This window comes from Pyxicephalus adspersus, chromosome 3 (assembly GCF_032062135.1).
Source record: "Pyxicephalus adspersus chromosome 3, UCB_Pads_2.0, whole genome shotgun sequence".
NCBI lineage: Eukaryota > Metazoa > Chordata > Amphibia > Anura > Pyxicephalidae > Pyxicephalus > Pyxicephalus adspersus.
In genome coordinates, this window is record NC_092860.1 from 112,683,583 (window position 1) to 112,691,883 (window position 8,301).

General features: G+C 38.7%; 1 long non-coding RNA gene across 1 annotated transcript; it reads right to left on the bottom strand.

The window, feature by feature from the left end:
• Positions 1-808: 808 nt before the first annotated feature.
• On the bottom strand, positions 809-7,816 carry LOC140326972 (uncharacterized). The gene is made up of 2 exons (XR_011919953.1): positions 7,037-7,816; positions 809-6,404 (listed from the first exon to the last, which is right to left on the bottom strand). It is a non-coding gene; the product is annotated as an uncharacterized lncRNA (long non-coding RNA).
• Positions 7,817-8,301: the final 485 nt, after the last annotated feature.

The following is an 8,301-nucleotide window of genomic DNA, read 5'->3' on the forward strand; positions in this document are numbered from 1 at the left end:
GATCCCACAATTGGTGAGACCGAAGATGTAACACAGCAGATAGGCCTCATTGCGGGAATAGTTGTAAAACTGTCAAGTCGGGGATTCCACGTTGTCTGCATCAACACTGAGATTATTATTATCACTGAGGCACTCTATTCAGAACTCTATGCTGGACAAGTTTAATGCCACACTCTCTGGATTTGGCAAACGGATTCACCAGAGTACAAGATGGGGGAATTCTCTCAGGCTCACAAAAACCTCGTTGATGCACACCATCACACCGTGGTGTTCCAGAAACTGTTGCCCAGGGGGACTTGGTGGCCTGTTACGTATGTGCCAGGCGTTAGTCCTGTCTGCGACGGACTTGAATCTTACAATTGACAGGGCCCACAGGATCCCCAAACCTACACTTCTTTCTGCTGACATACCTAGGGATGTTTTGGTCGGCTTGCATTTTTTTCATGTTAAAGGAAAAGTAATGGCAATGGCCAGGAAAACGCCTGCACTACTGGATAAGTTTCTAAATATTCAACTCTTTGCTGACCCGTTGGCCTTAACAGAATCCAAAATCGGGGCTTTCTGACTAAACTTCTAATTCTGTATGATGGGAAAAACGTACCCAGTGTCCTCTGTAGAGGGGTGGATGAAGCCTATTTAAGGATGGAATTTGGGCAACGTGAGAAACTGCCTGTTTCACCTGGTTCCCAATCAGGGAGACTTTCTTTTTTCTATAACTTGTTTGTTTTGCCAGTTTTTTTTATTTTACCCACAGCGGCTACCTTTGAACATGATTCTATATGTATCAAGGTGATTGGAGGGGACAATGTTGTTAATTTTTTTTTTTTTGCATGCTCTGGTCACTGTGGATCTATCTCTACACAGATGTTCATTGGAACGGGACTTTGTCGCTACCACTTAGATCCGGGATAACTCGCTTTGTATCTTTAAATGTACAAGGATTAAACAGCCCTTTTAAGAGAGCATTGCTCCTAGGGAGATCTGTCGCCTAAAGGGGGAAGTAATTTTTGTTCAGGAAACACACCTACATAGCTTATGAGCACCTAGATGGAATTTAAAGTCCTTCTCTCATACTTACTTCGCAAGTATTCCTAGGAAGAAATGTGGTGTTCTAATAAGCGGTTAATGTGGCAGGAGCAGCACCATGAGGTGCCTTGTGCGCTGTGGCATTAGAAGAATTATTATCTCTGTCTCTCTTTAGTCTGATCAGACTGTCTTTACTCCATAATTCCGCTAGTACCGTTCCATAAAAGTAGTAGGTTTAAAGAGCACACCAAATACTTCAAATAACTTCTTTAATAACTTCAAACTTTCTTCATATAACACTGCTGATTCTGCAGCAGAAAGTCTATGTACAAACATATGTAGAATGAGGTATCACAAAATGATGGTTGAAGTTGGTTAGTTTGTTTGTTGTTGGTTAGTTTGTTGGTAATGATAATGGTGGAACTGTAAGCAAACACATGAGAGGTTCAGCAGACAGTCCCAATCACTATTAAACTACAGTTATATAGATTCCTGTATTAAATACCTTTTTTGGCCTTTTGTCTACTTCTATGAAACTCTCTGGCTGGAACTCTGGCTGTTCTCTACTCTTCTCTTCTCTCTCTCTGTTAGCACGCTAAATACAGCCTGGTTTGCTAGGGAATTTCCCCATAGACACAGTGTAAGGCTGGTTGTGATTGGTTGAGGCCAGTGCATAGTGTAAAGCTGCGTACACACTTCCAATTTTTATCGTTCAAAATGAACGACGAACGATCGATTGGGCAAAAATCGTTCGTAAAAAAAGTAACCAATGACGCCGACGAACGAGGAAAGTCGTTGGAAATGAACGACCGGACCGGCGGATCGGACGACGATCGTTGACCATCGTTCGTGTGTACGATCGTTCATTGATCGTCCATGGTCTGAGCATGCGTGATGAACGAACGTTCCTGTGGTGCACGTAACTTCCTGTATCGTTCAAACGATCGCATCTATTGTGTGTACAATATCTACGAACGATCGTGTCATTATCTGTATGTACAGGATCGGTGCTATACGATCGTTCGTCGTTCGTTTACCAACGATAATAATTGGAAGTGTGTACGTAGCTTAAGACTCACTGTGATTGGCTTACCTCTTCTAACTAGATAATGACTCTTAAAAGGTATATTTTCCTTTTCTGCCTATGTTAACAAAATGCATATATAACTGTTATAAACATTCACAACCATAAAATACAGTGATAACTCTGCGTCTAGCTTAAGCATATGAGCACATGAGCTGTATAGTGGGGTTATCGGCAGGTTTAGGTGTATACAGAATATACTGCACTAATAACCTAGGACAGGTTTTAGCTGGCCAGCTACAGTTAAAGACTCTGTAAATTTCCAATATATAGCTGATGAAAATAGCCGTTACATATTACTGATTTACAAATTGAACACCGAACTGTTCACCTTAATAAATGTCTATGCTCCTAATTATAATTAGCATTCGTTTCTTAGAAGCCTGTTTAGGAAAGCCAACAAAGTCAAACAAGTAGCGTTATTAATGGGCGGTGACTTTATTATGACCCCTTACTACACTTTGAATAACAATTCTACAGCCAGATGGAAAGCTAAGGATCTGCACAAGCTTCTGAGTGAGTCCCTCACATCCACCTTTATCATTCCCATATTGATTTTTTGTGAGAGTTTTTTGGTCGCTTACAAAAATCAGATCGTCGTAAATTGGGAACATTACCTGGTCGGACCATGCACCAGTGCTGGTCGCGTGAGGTGACCAACCCTCGAGACCTGATAGGCTATGGAGATAGAATACCTACATTATGGACCATGCGAAATACCAAGAGGCATTTGCGAAGGAACTGGATTTGTATTTTTCTGTAAATTTCACAGCTGACATTGATCCTTTTAGTTTGTGGAACGCCCAAAAGGCATATATGAGGGGTTTGTTTATTAAGACATGTGCTTATGATAAGAAATGTAGAATGTGTCAGATTACGGTACTACATTGTTAGATTTTATTGGTATAAACAGGAGGAGATTAATAGGAGTACACGTTCCCTGCAGGTTTCAGCAGATCTGATGAATGCTAGGCTTCAACTGAGATAATTGTTATTGTATAAATACTAATCCTATATTAAAAAGTTGAGGGCCGCTCAGTACTCTTTGGGCAATAAACCAGGTGCGTTTTTAGCTAGGAAAATAAAAGCACAGAGAACTAAATCTAATATTTTTTCTATTATTGACCCTATTAGCAAACTAAGTACCTTTAGTCCTCAAGGGCTTTTTGTAATTTCTACCAAGGGTTGTATAACTTAAGTGCAGATGACAATACATTTCAACCAAACGATACATCCATGGCTAGTTTTTTTTATAGATCTCTTTACCGAAAGTGACAACAGATCAACTACATTCACTGCCCATGCCCTTTTCAGAGTTTGAAATTGATAAGGTAATTACGACACTCCTAAATCTTAAAACTCCGGGAAGTGATAGCTTTCCCAGTGAGTATTACAAACGACAAGAGCCTTTACGTTTCAGAGTTAGAGGCTCAAAAAAGAGGTGAGGCTAATATTTTTAACGGGAGGTAGGGGGGATTGTGGTGCAATTGGGAAGCCTCCTGAGGTGGATTACATTGCCTCTTCTTCGCCCAAAGATTGAAAGGAATAGTATGGTCCAGGAAATATGCATTATTACAAATCCCCCTTGGCAGTGCCCGGCTCCCAGTGTCTTTTTGCTTATAATAACTTTAACCAGACTTCACAAATAACTTTGGGACTTCTAAACACTGAAACAGATTCAACCAACCCTCAGCAAGCCAAATCCTGACAAGATTTACTGATCCTTAAATAGGATGAGCTGAGCAACATTTTAGAGCTGAAAAAGAAGACAATCTGAAAGCTTTTGCAGAAACAGCCAGCAAGGGCAGATAAATGGTGCTTGTTTCAGTTCATTGCTAATTATAGCTTTACATTTAGAGCACACAGCTGCTATAACCTAAACGGACATGAGGGTGAAACTTATCCTGACACCAGAATATATACTGCAGACAGCATGCATTATTAACCCATATACAAACCCTTCTTTAATTAAATAGGCAGTGCTCTGAGATGTAAAGTTGCTACCAGATTATGGAATGTAAGGACCATTATATATATAAAACAAACGATGATAAAAATTTCCCTTCCAATGAATGTAATATTTTTTCAATAACTAGTGTTAATTTTCAGAAAACTAGCATTGAGTGTTTATTTTTAAAAGTTGGCTATATAGGGCTATATTACTGTATTGAGCTGCTTTGAGAAATTACAATAAAAGTGCATGGTCTTCTTAAACCAGAGCCCCAAAAAGCTAAAATTTTGCAATTAGCAGCGAAGAACAAAGTAGAACTGAACCAAGAACATAAGTTAGATGTGCTGCATGGCAAGTGATTTTATTCAATTAGAAATCCATAATACCCTTGCCAGCTCTCTCGGTGTTCTTTTCTCCACTTTACCCAGAAATGAAACCCCCAGTGTCAGCAGCTTACAGGTGCATTGAAGTCAATCCTTCTATCATGTGACAGTGCTTGGGCCTAGATATTGGCTTCCTCTTACCACCAGGTATTGCTTCTGATTACAATTAGGGCAAATGTCTAGGGAGCCATGTCAAGGTAAACATAGCTAGGTCAGGAAGAGCTCTTTACAAGACAACATACTAAAACATTGTTGCTGTAATTACCTGGGATCAGACTCAGAGTTTATTAGCTGCAACAGCAAGCTATTTTGTGGTAGTAATGGGGCTTGTTTCAGTACACAGGTAGCAGTAACAGTACAGAAGCAACGGTAATAGTGCAGGACTAAGCATAATCAGGCATCAAGTCAAGGTCAGTAGCCAAGGGCAGCAGTAGCATATATTGGGAAAAGCACAATCATTTGTCCAGCAGGGACAGGGGAAGATGACAGGACATACAAAAATGTAAGGCAGGAAAACCAAGAGCAAAAGGGAGGAATAGTGGAAGCTGACAATGTTAAGGGTTGGAGGGTTGAGAACTAACAGCTGATTATGAAACATTTGTAGAAATAGAGAAGGCAGAGCAGAAACGGGTTGGAGAAGAGAGAAAGACGAGACTGGCTGAAAGCTAATCAGGAACAGGGAAGTGAAAGAGGAGTCACTAGGAAGATAAATATGGACAGGGGAAAGATATATGACAACAGGCTCGTATCATAAATGGGGAATATGAAGCTAAGTGAGATCATTCAGATATCTATAACTGCTGTGTTTAAAAAAAAACAGAATTTTGTTCAGGTTGAATACATACCTATATTGAACATAGTTTATTATTGGTTAAGGTGCCTCTTTAGGCTTGCATTTCAGGTTTGAACCCCTTTCTGGATTCAGTGGGCTTAGGCCACCATATTGCTACATTGCACAATTAATGTTCTTTTACTACAGGCTTCACTGTAAAACTTACAGTTTTTGTATATACACAGAAACATGAATTAGTAATAGATAAATGGGTTCCAGTACATAGAATGTAGAAGTGGGAAAGTTTTAGACAATAAACTTAAATTTAAACTGCTACCTGAGTCCACATAAGGTTGATTTCACTTCAAATACAGTCCCAGTTAGGACCGCTTCATCAATGCAAAGTATCCCTTATTAGAGGCACAGGAATGACAGATGTTTTATTCTTGGACCAGAGTTTGGTTTTAAAGCTTACTACATATGGTATTCCTTTGCTTCATTTGACAGTGATCAGGCATCCTATGAGAAAATCAAGTATTGTTTCTGGAAGAACCTCTGGCAATCAGTGAAGTGTGCAGCAATGGAGTGGAGATTGTTACAATAGCGTCGCACCCTCACTAGAAATGGCCTAAAATTATGCTCTGCAACAAAACCAGAACTGTATCCATAATAAGGCACAGGAAATTGGGCATCCTGATAAGACTTCCTTTTACAAGAAAATCAATGCAACATCAGGTTGTTACTTACTTCTGTATGTTCTTTATTCTGTGAAGTGAAGAGTATTTTCTTTTACAAAGACACCTATAAACACACACGTGTATTTACATCTGTAGTATAAATGTTGAAATGGATGTTTGTACATGTGGAAAGGTTTTAGTAGGATTAGTAAAAGTAAAAAGGCTAAACACCTAAATACACTTTAGGTCAAAAATTATGTGATCACATGAACTATTGATTAAAGTGTTTCCAGATAAGAGTGTTGGCAATGCTATAGCATACATTTTAGACAATTGTGAACTCGTGACAGCATTTTGGGGAAGAGCCTTCAATATTCCCAAAACTCACCCCCTAATAACTAATTTGCGATAGTCTTCCTGTCCAACAACAGTAAATTGACCTCATAGGTGCATGTTTGGCTAAAAAGGCACAAATTCTCGCAGAGAGATTCGAATTGTATTGACAGCCTTCCTAGGAGACAGACAAAACAGCAAGTGAGAGGAGTGCACATCAATCTCCAAAAGACTAGAAGCAGAGGGTTGCAGATAATAAATAACCCATCTCCCAGCCTTTTGTGCCATTTAAAATACCATGTAGAGCTATTGTATTGGCAGGCCTGGCATTTCCGCTGACACTGGAAACAGAATATATTTAATATATGTTGCAGGTCTGCTTTATTAGGTGGAAAGGGTGGTTTAAAATATTAGGGTGTGGCAACTTCATTATATATATTTAAAATACAGGCATCACATGTCCTTCAGTTGTCTATAGGTCTAATATAAAATAATATACTGCTAAACAATTCAAAAATTTAAAATGAATAAATAAATTGAAAACAAAGTTGCCCATTAAACCACTAACATTAGTGTCAATAAAGAATTTGTATTTATACTAAATGTGTAATTAGAGCTGGGAGTTCTCACTTTATTGTTATCTATCATAAACTAAAATGCTGTAGTGTTTTTGTGTATTTAAGGTAGACCTAAACCTTCAAAGTAAAAAAACTGTCACCAGGCATGTTCTTTGTTGCAGGAGGGATCTTCCCCACAAAAAAGAAAACTTACCTGCCTGATTACAGGTTTTTTTTTTTAACTTTTAATTACCTGTTCTCACTTCATTCTAGACTCTGCCGTCTTCATCCAGATCTTCAGCCATTCACGAGTCTAGTTGGTCCTGTTGGACACTGGGGGATGCCACACTCAATGTGCTTGGAGAAAAAAGGCAAAATGTAGTACAAGGTTTTCATTTTATAGTTAGCCTAAACTGTTTAAATGGTGACAAGTCTGGGCTGCTAAAAATCACCAGATATTATCTACTGCACAAAACATCCTTTAAAGCCCCAGTGAGTGCAGAAAGAAACCAATATTGGATGACCTTGATCTTTGGGCTATCCAATGACACTGCATCAAAAACAAACAACTCCATAATGTAATTCAGTATATGAGATAACAAACAACTAAGCGATTGCCATTTGCAGCGTTACATGACAAGCATGTTGTCCTTTGGCCACACAGTAGCATGGCTGAAATATTCACACTCTTGGCTGTGAAGGGGAAGGCTATTCTCACATCATTTACACATTTGTCATTTACCATCACAAAGATCTGCTGTACTAAAGTGTCCATTTTTAAAGTAAGCCCATCCGACTTTATCCCAAAATCAGTTAGAAGTAATAAATATAAACAGTGCACAGGATTGTTGTTCATAAATCTTATTCCTGTCATTCGTCTTGGAATCGTTTTACATGTACCTTTGAGGAAAGTAGTAAATAAGAAGTAAAAATGTTGTCTTTCAAGTTCTGACAACACTGAGCCAGATGAAAACTATGTAAAATGATCACTGCATATTTTAATACATCCATTATTTGTTTTTCTGCCTTAACATTGTAAAATCAAAAAAAAAAAAAAAAAGCCTGCATCTATGTGATCAGTACAATTGCACAGTGCATTACGCTAAACAACCGGAGGCAGATTTTCAAGTGGACTCCTGTTCCCTGTCTTCATTCATAGCAGTGATTTTTGCTGATTATATACAAGCTGTGATGTGCACGTTGCGCATTCTTTATTCTGGCAACACACAGTACAGATTGTATACAGTGTGTTCTGTTCAATGCAAAGAAAGCAATCAGAAAAAAAAGATACTTTAGCATATATTTACCAGACGGAAGCAGCTTCTTTTTTTGAAGTCATCAGGATGCAGCTAAAGGATCTGCTCGCTGATAGCTTCCACCAGCCACTAAAAATACAACAAGTCTCCAGTCTGCAGTGTAACAGATGACAATGCAGGCCTAAGCAAAAAAATAATTCCTGAGTGCCTATTGTAAGTACTATAACATTTACAATTGATAGTTTGAGTTCAGTTCCACTTT